We start from the raw sequence: 12,454 nt of genomic DNA, 5'->3' as shown, positions 1-12,454 counted from the left end.
ACCTTTTTGTGTGTATGTGTGTGCATACATTTGTGTGCTTTGTTGTGTGTGTAGAGTCAGAGTGCAAGTTTGCGGATATGTTCTCCTGGTCCACCTTTATGTGGATTCTGGTATTTGAATGTAATTTATTAGGCATGTGCAGCAAGTACTTTTACTTGATAAGTCATTTTGCTGCCCTCAGTTTACATAGTTTTTTTTTATTGTTGTTGTTGTTGTTAAAATTGCAGAAGAATAGACTTTAGAGACCTGGTTTTGTAGGAAGTTTTATTGGCCTGATATGATCTCAAGCATGTTTGTTGTTCTGGCATTACAGAGTAGAATACCAGTTTCTTCATACATATTCCCTGTCTAGTTTCATTCTTTTTATTGGCAGCATCGGTATTATTGTTATTCTTTTGGGTTTTTTGATGCAGGGTTTCTATGTGTAGTCCTGGCTCTCCTGGAACTTGCTCTGTAGACCAGTCTCTCCTGGAATGCAGAGATCCACCTGCCTCTGACTCCCAAGTGCTGGGATTAGAGGCTTGTCTCACCACTCCGGGCAGCATCTGTACTTTTAAAATTTGTATTTTTTTCTATTTTGAAAGTTGTGTCTTTACTTGTTTCTTTACATTTGTGCTTGCCATTTTTAAAAATTCTTCCTCCCATTTCCTGTAATTTAGAACTTTGAAACACACATTGTTTGGTGAAATAGTCAAGTAAGAGAGCAAGCATCATTGCTGTGAAAACAATTTGTTTCCTGGGGAAGCTCTGCTGCGAGTAAACAGTAAACTTCGAAAGGTTCTGTATGGAATGTGATCTTGTCAAGCAATATGGATGTATAAAAATAACAGACTCTGGACCTGATTGGTTTTCATATGGACTTTGATTTAAGGAGTGGCTTTTATGGAGCACATTTGGTAATAATAGAGCTGGCCAAATGTTTGGGTTTGTGTGAGGTGAAGGACTTTATGACATTGGTAAAGAAGGGCGGTCAGTGGAGACCATGAGCCTTGGAGAAACAAAGAAGAAGGTGGGGTGAGAACAGCTTTGAGGTCCAAAGGAAATATAATTGAAAGCATTCTGATAGTCATGGTGGTGCAAGCCTGTCATCCAAGAACTTGGGAAGTGGAGGCAGGAGAAACTCAAATTTGTATGCAGCCTGGTCTGTGTATCAAGTTCTAAGGTAGTCTGGGGTACACAATGAGTCCCGCTGACAAGAAAAACATTTAAAATAGATGTGGATCTGAGTGAATGTATCTTTTAGGTTTTGAATCATTTTTAGATGACTATAAATTTGCATGTAGTGAACAAAATAATATAGGGATTCCTCTGTACTCTTTACTCAGTTTTCCCCATTGATAACATCTTATAAAACTACAATGTCAGGTCCACAGTATTGAAATTGTACCCTGATCGTCAAATTGACATACTTCATCCTCACAAGGAATGCTCAGGGTACCTTTTTTATAGCTTGGCCCATTTCCCTCTGCCTGTATTTTCTCTTCCAACCTGACAACCAGTCATGTGTTTTTGTATCAGGTTTTCAAAGAACCATAACTTATATACCCTACCTAACATTCTAGGATTGACTTTTTCCACTTAGCGCTGAGGTTTATCCTTTTGTTATAATGTAGCAACAGTGTACATTTTTTTAATTGCCGAGTAGTTTGCCACAATATAACTGTACCACAATTTATCATTTATTCATGAAGACATCTTGGTTGTCTCTGGGTCTTGGCTATTATGAATAAAGCTCTTATATAAACATATACATATAGACTTGTCATTGAACATATGCTTTTCTTTTTTTAAAATTTAGTTTTTTTGTTCTTTTCGAGACATGGTTTCTATGTAGCTTTTGGAAACTGTCCTGGAACTACCTCTTGTAGACCAACCTGGCCTCTAACTCACAGAGATCCACCTGCCTCTGCCTTATGAGGGTGGGACTAAAGCTGTGTACCACCACTGCCCGGCTGAACATCTGTTTTTGATTCTTTTAGCTTATCCATGAGTAGAATTGCTAGTGTTATAGTAACTAACTTGCTTGCCAAAATGTTCTAATTCCTTCATATCATGACTAGCATTTGGTGTTGCCATTTATAGAAATTTGGTTAGTCTGTATTATATATGTAACAGTTTTAACTGTAGGTGTTTTGTGTTTTGTTTTTTTCCAACTGGTTCTTAGGTAACTGAGGCTTCTCTTGACCTCCTGGTGTTCTCCTGCCTCTATTTGAGCTACTGCATCAGGCTTCGTTGTAGTTTTCATTTTAGTTCTTGTTGTTAATGATGTTTAACATTTTTCATGTGCTCATTTGTTTTATATATCACTCAGGGCTTCTTGCACTCTGGTACTTCACCACTGACCTCTACCTACTACTTTTTTTTCTTCAATTCTTTTTAAATTAAGGATGAGCAGAATTGTTTTTTCCTGAAAGGTTGAGGTTTTTTTTTATTTTTATTATTTTTTGAGGAAATGGTTTAATATACAGAAGCACACGCATGTGTGTGTGTGTGTGTGTGTGTGTGTGTGTGTGTTAAGGAAAGTGGCAGTTGTACACACAGTAGTAAGGGTGGCTATAGACTTCTCAAGATAGAGTTGCCTGCAAGACAGTGTTCTTTGCAATCATGTATCAAGATTAGCTTTTCAACTAGAAAAGACCATTTTTATTGAGCAGGGATTTGCCAAATGTTTCTTGCATAATTCTAGAGGAAGAACGTCTTTCTAAGTAAAGGCTCTATTTTGCTTGAAGATTTTAAGTCAGTTTTAAACTATAAGTACTTATATGTGATACTAGTAATGAATCAGAAAGTGGCTTCTTTTTAATAGTTCTATGAAAAAATATTTGATATCACTAATCATTAGAGTAATGAAAGCAAAACCACAGTGAGATATCATATTATTACCTCTTCTCTGTTCAGATGGTCATTGTGGAAAAGACAAAAGAAGCAAAGCTTGTGGTGCACACCTTAATCCCAGCTCTTGGAAGGCTGAAGTGGGAGAACTAGGAGTTCAACCTAGGTAAGGGCACCCTTGGCTACATAGTGCATAGTGAACTCAAGATCACCTTGCAGTATTACACCCCCCCCCAAAAAAAAGAATAATAGAAAAGAAAAAAAAAAGAAAAAAAGACAAAGTCATTTTGGTAAAGACATAATAAAAATTTCTATAGGCTGTTGGTGGAATTATGGCTTGGTACAGTCATTATGGAAAATAGTATGGAGATCCCTCAGAAAGTTAAAAGTAGAAACAAGATGATCAGCAATTGAAAACGATAGCATGGTGTTTACAAGCATGCATGTATACACACAGTGGAAGACAACTCATACTTAATGAAGGGAATCCCATCATTTTATGTGATCTAATCTGGAAGACAGTATAATAAATGAAATAAGCCTAGAACTGAAAGACATGGAAATACTGATTGTTTTAACTTGTAAATACAATATAAAAAGTTGAACTCAGAGACAGAGGCTAAAATGGTGGTTATCAGAGGCTGCCTGGGGAGATATTCTTCCTAGGGTACAAAGTTTTAGTTAGGCTGAGTATGTTCTAGAGGTCTATTATACATCACAATTGCTATAAACAATAATGTAGCTCTTTAGAATGGCTCAGTGATTGATGTACCATCACAGTTTCTAGAAAATGCCTCTGACAAAACTATGCTGTAATAGATTGGAATAGAAAACCCTTGTAATAGAATTGTTTACTTTCATACAAAGAAGATTGATAAAACACCAAATTCTGCATGCGGTGTGTGCCCATTTCATCTTTAACGGGTTTGTGTGGTGAGATTCATGACACCATCAGAATCAGAATGGTTCAGCGGGGCCTATGTTGAATCCATGTATGCTAAATACGTTCATGACAAGATCCAGCATACTTTCCTTATTGAAGATCAGAAATCGCTGTAAAAGTATTGTAGCCCAGAATTATAAAGCTAAATAAATGTTGTCTTTTTAAGGAATAAGAGAAACACATACTTGAAAATTGCAAAGAGTGTGGATCTTAAATGTCAGCAATAAAATGTGATAGGTAAGTGAGATGATAGTTGGTTACTTCAACTTAGACATTTTGTAATGTTTATCTCTATTAGGACATTTACCCTGTAAATTTATCTGTTGGTTATACTTTAATAAAGCTGAGTAAAATTGAAAAAAATGAAAGTATGCACTATCATCATTAGAACAAAAAAAGACATTGGCCTCTTTCAATAAGTTAAATTCTGGCAGATTGCTAGAGTAGGAAAATTAAGCCTTTAGTGTTTTATCAGCTGTCAGCTGTCATGCTTTGGACATCATGGCCTAGAATCTGTTCTTGTTATAGGCTTATTAAAGTAAGCTAGGGGTTTATTATTAAAGTGAATTCTGAAAAATCTCTTGGGCCATCTTTGTATTTTTTAATAAATATCCTACCCTCGGCTTGTTAAGGAATTTTATTTTTGTTACACAACAGTAAACTGGGTCCTGGAAGCTCAGCTTTCCTGATGCTCAATTTTTTTATTTTACAAATTTTGTAATTTACAAAGTTTGTTGATAAGAGGGGAGAAATTGTCAGGATATTTGAGACAGAGTCTCAGAGGGTTCTCGTTTCCTTCTTTTTCTTCTGTTTACATTTTTATTGATTATTTGGGAATCTCACATTATGTGCCTCCATGGTGCTCAACTCCCAGTCTTCCCATTTCTACTTCCTGTCCACCATGATCTCCCCACTTCAAAAAAGACAAGTCTATTTTGTATTGACTGTATATTCACTGAAATGGTAAAATTCTTAGTGGTCAAGTTCCCAAAGGGAATGAGTCTTTCTCAGCCTATATCCATGCCAGAAACCATCCATCAGCTGAGGAAAGCTTTGCAGTGGCTGGGATGGGGCGGGACTAGATGTCCTGCACCCATGCTACTGCCTGTATTGCCTGCACTGAGGGGCAGAGCAGGCTCTCCCATACTCACAGACATTAACATGGCTTCAGACATCAACTCTGACCATGGGCTTCCTCATGGACTTTGGTGGTAACTTGGACCACAGACATCAACCTGGCTGTTGGCCATATCAGAACCCTAGGGGCTGCATGGACCGTGTCCCTCAAACATGGTCTCAGGTGGTTACACATGCCACTCACACAGGCTTGGTGCACCAAGACAGCAGAGCCTGAGGACATCACCAAGGCATTGGACAGTAGCACAGACTCTGTAGGTCCATGTGGATCTCAGGCTTCATCTCTGTCTGGGATAGCAGCATGAACCTCTAACACCAACACAGCCTCTTGTGCTATCGTGGACCACACTGGTCCTTCGAGGAGGTCCAATCCAGAAGATGAATGTTGCCTCACGTCAGGCCTCCAATGTGGCCAAGAGCCAGGAGGAACTGCTGCCTGGCAACAGCTTCAAGGCTGTTGTATATCATGCTGTACTTGAACCTTTTGTGCCTACCCTGCCTCCAAACTAAGCATCCCCTGCCTCAGCCTCTCAAATGTTAGGATTATAGATATGACCCACCATGTCCAACAAAGCATACTGGAAATGTTTTCTTCATTTTTAGGGTAGAACCTTGATCTTATACACACTAGACAAATTCTTAGCTTCATCCTCAGACCAGAGAACTTGGTTTATTTTATAGATTGATTTTATTTTTATTTTATGTGTGACTGTTTTACCTGGATGTATATTCTGGGTGAAGTGCCCAAAGTGCAGAAGAGGGTACTGGAGCCTCTGGAACTGGAGTGATGATTGCTAGCCTCCATTTGTGTGCTGGGAGCCAAACCAGGGTCCTCTAGAAATGCCATTATGTATTCTTAAGCTCTGAGCAATCTCTCCGGCTTCGAAGAAAGGTTCTTTTAATTGAATTTTCTGTGTTTAGTTCATTCATAGGTTAGCAACTCCAAAGTCTTAGAAATGAAAAACTTGCTTTCAGTAGATGACTGTACAGTTTCCATGAGTTTGTAGGCTTTCTGGGGGTTGCATTGTTCTTGAATTCTAGCTTTAATCCATGGTGATCTGATAAGATACAGGTGGTTACAGATATTTTTTGGAACTGTGGATGTTTGCTTTGTTACCAAGTATGTGGTCAATTTTCAATAAGGTTCCTTGAGCTGCAGAGAAGAAGGTATATTCTTTCCTATTTTGGGTGGAATATTCTATAGATGTCTGTTAAGTCCATTTGATTCATTACCTCCATTAATTCTCTTATTTCTCTTTTAGGTTTCTGTCTAATTGACCTGTCCATTGGTGAGAGAGGGGTGTTAAAGTCTCCTACTATTAATGTGTGCGGTTTGATTGCGGCCTTGAGTTTTAGCAATGTTTCTTTTACATACGTGGGTGCTTTTATATTAGGGGCATAGGTATTCAGAATTGAGACTTCATCCTGATGAATTGTTTCTGTTAGGAGTAGAAAATGTCCCTCTCCATCTCTTCTGATTGATTTAAGTTTGAAGTCAACTTTGTTAGAAATTAGTATGGCCACACCTGCTTGTTTCTTAGGTCCATTTACTTGATAAGCCTTATCCCAACCCTTTACTCTGAGTAGGTGTCTGTCTTTGTGGTTGAGGTGTGTTTCTTGTAAACAGCAGAATGTTGGATCCTGTTTTCGTGTCCAATCTCTTAGTCTGTGCCTTTTTATAGGTGAGTTGAGTCCATTGACATTAAGTGATATTAATGACCAGTGGTTGTTAACTCCGTTCATTTTTTAGTAGTAAATTTTGTGTGTTTGCCTTCTTCGAGTTGCGCTGGTGAAGGGTCTCTAATTGTCAGAGACATTGTGGTCATTGTTGGACTCCTTGGTTAGGTTTTTTCGCTTCCTCCCTGAATCCCATTTCCCTCCGCCTCTGCCCGCCACCCTCCCGCTCCCACCACTTCTCTTCTCCTCCCTCTCCAGTCCCAAGAGCAGTCAGGTTTCCCAGCCCTGTGGAAATTCCAAGGTCCTCCCCACTCCATCCAGGTCTAGGAAGGTGAACTTCCAAACTGACTAGGCTCCTACAAAGCCAAAACATGAAGTAGGATCAACCCCGTGCCACTGTCCTTGCACTCTAGCATCAACTCTCATTGTCTGCCATGTTCAGAGAGTCCGGTTTTATCCCATGCTTTTTCAGTCACAGTCCAGCTGGCCTTGGTGAGCTCCCAATAGATCGGCCCCACTGTCTCAGTGGGTGGGTGCACCCCTTGTGGTCCTGACTTCCTTGCTCATGTTCTCAGTCCTTCTGCTCCTCATTAGGACCTTGGGAGCTCAGTCTGGTGCTCCAGTGTGTGTCTCTGTCTCTCTCTCCATCCATCACTAGATGAAGTTTCTATGGTGATATGCAACATATTCACCACTATGGCTATAGGATAGGTTCATTTCAGGTTCCCTATCCTCCGGTGCCCAAGGAACTAACTGGGGACATTGCCCTGGGCACCTGGTTGCCACTCCAAGTTCAAGTCTCTTGCCAACCCTTATGTGGTTCCCTTAACTAAGATATGAGTTCCCTGTTCCCCTATCCAACCTTCCTATACCCCCAATCATACCGTTTCCTCAAGTTCCCCTCATCCTCTCCTTCACACTTTTCTCTCCCCATCTCCCCTCACCCCCATCCCACCCCACTCCCAAGATTTTAAATTTTTGCCTGGCAATCCTCTCTATTTCCCATAGCCAGGAGGATAACTATGTTTTCATTGGGTGTACACACTTGTTAGCTTCTTTAGGATCACAAATTATAGACTCAGTGGCCGCTATCCATGGCTAGAAACCAATGATGAGTGAGTACATCCCATGATCTTCTTTTTGGGTCTGGGTTACCTCACTCTGGATCGTATTTTCTATTTCCATCCATTTGCATGCAAAATTCAAGAAGTCACTGTTTTTTACCGCTGAGTAATACTTTAATGTATATATATTCCACACTTTCTTCATCCATTCTTCCATTGAAGGACATCTAGGATGCTTCAAGGTTCTGGCTATTACAAATAATGCTGCTATGAACATAGTTGAACAAATGCTTTTGTCATATGATAGGGAATCTCTTGGGTATATTGCCAAGAGTGGTATTGCTGGGTCCAGGGGTAAGTTAATCCCAATTTTTCTGAGAAACTGCCACACTGATTTCCAAAGTGGTTGCACAAGTTTGCAGTCCCACCAGCAATGGATGAGGGTACCCTTTTCTCCACAACCTCTCCAGCAAAGGCTATCCTTGATGGTTTTGATTTTAGTCATTCTGACAGGTGTAAGATGATATCTCAAAATTGTTTTGATTTGCATTTCTCTGATCGCTAAGGAGGTTGAGCATGACCTTAAGTACCTTTTGGCCATTTGAAACTCTTCTGTTGAGAATTCTCTGTTCAGTTCAGTGCCCCATTTTTTAATTGGGTTAATTATCATTTTAACGTCTAGTTTCTTGAGTTCTTTATATATTTTGGAGATCAGACCTTTGTCTGTTGCGGGGTTCGTGAAGATCTTCTCCCAGTCAGTAGGCTGCCTTTTTGTCTTAATGACAGTGTCCTTTGCTTTACAGAAGCTTCTCAGTTTCAGGAGGTCCCATTTATTCAGTGTGCCCTCAATGTCTGTGCTGCTGGGGTTATACATCTTGGGGATATTTCTATAATTAGGTTAAGAATTTTATTTGTTCTTTTGAGTCACACTAGGTAGGGCTGCTTACTTTTCATGACTTGTACTATTTGGAGATGTTTCCATAATTTGATTGGGAATATTATTTGTTCTTTTTGAGTCACACTAGGTGGGACTGTTATTTATGATATTTTAAGTATTTATCTCTTTTAACTATTATCAGCAAATAGTACATTATTAGGACTTGGCTTTCATTTTTGTACTACTAATAGTACCAAGAGCTGTTTAGTAGACTTTTTTTCCTACATGATGCAGTGTAGATCCAGGCTGTGTGCTGAAATAAGTGTTTTGTTTACAGCTAATCACTTTGCAAGGGGAGGTCATCAGGTTTTGTGTTTGTTTTAAAAAGTAGTTTTTTAGCTTTACTTATTTTCCATTTGTAGGGCTACATCTCTGATTTGACGCAATAGTTTCTACTTCAGTATACCTGTGCTATAGCCACAACTTGTTATTTCTGTTTTCTGTAAGTTTATTCCACACAGCATCACTTGAAAGGGAAGTCAGTTTGTTAAGTGAGTTAAGGCGTGGTGGGCATGCCTAAGACCCTAAGCAATAGAGGTGAGGTGGCCAGATCTTGACTTGCCCTCTAACCAGACTCATGATTATCGTAAATATCACCATAGAACCTTCATCCAGCAACTAATGGCAACAGAGGCAGAGATCCACATTGGAGCACTGGACTGAGCTCCCAAAGTCCAGTTGAAGAGTTTAAAGTTGTTTTCTCTACTTCTTTTGGGTTAGGATTATCAAGTCTTCCTGTTGTGTGACCACTGGGTTCTGGTGTTACCATGTTGCTTTTTAGGTTGTTGGAGGGATTCTTACTTTGGCGCCTACCCATCTAGTCCTTCAAATGAGGCCTGCAGTGTTTTTGTGTCTTGGTCCAGTCCTTGAAGTGGCTGTCTGAGTGTTTGGGAGTTTTTCTTGATATGCTTTACTGTCACTGTCTGTCTCAGAAGTTTCTAGGTCTCTATATGCCTGCTCTCTCAGTCTTCTTTCCTGTTGTGTTCACTTCGTGCTCTCTTAATCCCCTCAGTGTTGTAGCAAGCTCTTGGTCCCCTCAGTATTATAGCAAGCTTTCAGCTCTTAGGCAGCGTGTGGCTAGTACCTTGGGGGGGTGTCCCATGGGTGGGGTTAGGTTTGAGGGGATCCTAGCCACAGGAAACTCCGTGCTGGCTGGCTAGAAAAGCTGAGGGAGTTGGGGAGGGACCTGGAGTTTTGTCCCACTGGGGAGGTCCTAGAGAGTGGGGCGTCCTGCCATGTGACTGTTCACTCACCTCTTAAGTCCCCTCAGTATTGGAGCAAGCTGTGTTTTAAAGTCCAACCCAAGTTGCAGGAGAGTAGCCTTTATTATTTTTTAAAAAGATTATTTTAAAAAAGATTTATTTTATTTGTATGTGTGTCTTGAGTATGTACCAGGTGTGTGCTGGTGTCTTTTGGCATGGTGAGAAGAGTTCAGATATCCTGGAACTGGAGTTACATGTCCATGAACTTACTCATGGGGCTGCTGTGATCGAAACCCAGGTCTCCTAGAAGAGCAGCAAGTACTCAGTGCAAAGCAATCTTCTCAGCTCCACTTTCAGTACATTGTTTTACAAAAAGTTAAACTGTAATCTTTACTATGTTGGTTATAAATTAAAGAACTAGAAGTTTTTTTCATTTATTTCCACACACGGGGTGGAGGAAGAGAAAGAGAGAGCGAGAAGAGAGAGAGAGAGAGAGAGAGAGAGAGAGAGAGAGAGAGAGAGAGAGAGATACCAAGCTAATTTATAAAAGAAAGCATTTTACAGTTTCAGAGGGTTAGTGCATCACTGTGACTCTGGAGTCTCCAACATCTTGGATCTTTAGTACAAATCCAAGCTTCTTGTTCTCAGCTTTATATTATGGCCTCTATGGGCCTGCAAGCCACATGCCATCAGGGCTGTAACATTTTTTTCTGAACTAATGAGGAAGATTTCACAAGCTCTTAACTCCAGTATTTTGGATTCTAAAGTCAGGCAAGTATTGTTGTACATTTTGGATGGAATATGGCTGTCTCATTGGATTCCATTTGTATAATCTTTGAACTCTTGGTGTTTTCCTTTGTTGAATAAGCTTTACTTTGTTTTTGGAGTAGATTCTCTAGGGATTTTCTTTTTACAGGTTTCATGGTTAGCTAGGTGGGATCTTTACCTTCATTCCAATTCTCTGTACCTCTTTCAGCACAAACCTAGGTGTAGGCATTTTATTTCCTGGTCTTCCTTTTTCTCCTCAGATTGTGCATTTGTATTTCTCTTTTCCCTGTTTGCACTTTTCTTTCTTTCTTTCTTTCTTTCTTTCTTTCTTTCTTTCTTTCTTCCTACCTTCCTTCCTTCCTTCCTTCCTTCCTTTTTTTGGGGGGTACAGTGTTTCTTTGTAGCTTTTGAGCCAGTAGTTGGGGTTTTAGCTCAGTGGTAGAACACTTGCTTAGCACTTTTACATTTTAGAGCTGCATTAAGAATGATTACTAATAAACATGAGTCAATGCTGTCTTGAATGAAATCTCTGCCAATAATATTGTTCCAAAACTCTTCAATTTAGCCTCAAGCAGGTTCTTAGGACAAGGGCCAAAAGCAGCCACATTGTTGGCTAAAACATTACAAGAATTGTCTTTATTCCAGTTTCTTTTTAATTTTTTTTTATTTTTTTATAAATAATACCATTCAAAATTTGCACTTCTTCCCCTCCTCCCATTTCCCTGTTACTCCCCCACTCACTCTTCCCCTTCTCTACCAATCATAAGAGGGCAGGGTACCCTGCCTTTTGGGAAGGCCCTCCCCCCTCCAACCAGGCCTAGGAAGGTGTGCATTCAAACAGACTAGGATCCCCAAAAGCCAGTATATGCAGTAGAGACAAATCTCAGTGCCATTATCATTGGCTTCTCAGTCAGCCCCCATGCCTCCAGCTGGATTTAGCTCAGGCACACTGTCTCAGTGGGTGGACCAACCCCGCCTGGTCCTGATGTCCTTACTCATCTTCTCCCTCCTTCTGCTCTTCAACTGGATCTTAGGAGCTCAGTCTAATGCTCTGCTGTGGGTCTCTGTCTCTATCTCCATGCATCGCTGGACGAAGGTTCTATGGTGATATTCAAGATAATCATCAGTGTGAGTATGGGACAAGGCATTCAATTGGCATTCACTCCAATTGTTTTTTGTAATGGAGCACATAGAGTTAGGGCTCTGTAAATTGCTACCTACTGTTATGTCTTGAAGAGTTAACATGCATCTTGCATTGTACTACATTTGGTTCTTCATTTAGTTATGTGCTTTGAGAATAGATTGGTGATTATGCAAAAGCTAAACCAGTAATAATAGCCACAAATATTTCTAAGTATTTGGGTATTTATGTATTTAGCTTAATTATTTATTTATTTATTTATTTTTGTCGATAGTCTTACGTAGTCTTCTGTAGTCTAAGCTGGCCTAGAACTCATGCAGTTTAGGATGATGCTTATTACTGCTGCCAATTCCACCTTAATGCTGGGGTTATGGGTGCACATCACCAAACCTGGGACATTTGAATATTTCCATTCTTTTGGAGTTTAAGACTCCATGTAATTGTTACATTGTATGTTAGATAAGTAATGATGTTCATTTGTCAAAAAGGATGACTTTAATTAAAGTATTGCTTTATATAAAATTTTAAAAATTTACCTTTTTGTGTGTATGTGTGTGCATACGTTTGTGTGCTTTGTTGTGTGTGTAGAGTCAGAGTGCAAGTTTGCGGATATGTTCTCCTGGTCCACCTTTATGTGGATTCTGGTTATTGAATGTAATTTATTAGGCATGTGCAGCAAGTACTTTTACTTGATAAGTCATTTTGCTGCCCTCAGTTTACATAGTTTTTTTTTATTGTTGTTGTTGTTGTTAA

Source organism: Chionomys nivalis, unplaced genomic scaffold, assembly GCF_950005125.1.
Source record: "Chionomys nivalis unplaced genomic scaffold, mChiNiv1.1 scaffold_28, whole genome shotgun sequence".
NCBI classification, from domain to species: Eukaryota; Metazoa; Chordata; class Mammalia; order Rodentia; family Cricetidae; genus Chionomys; species Chionomys nivalis.
The sequence above is the reverse complement of the archived record's forward strand: the minus strand, read 5'-3'. Positions refer to the sequence as shown.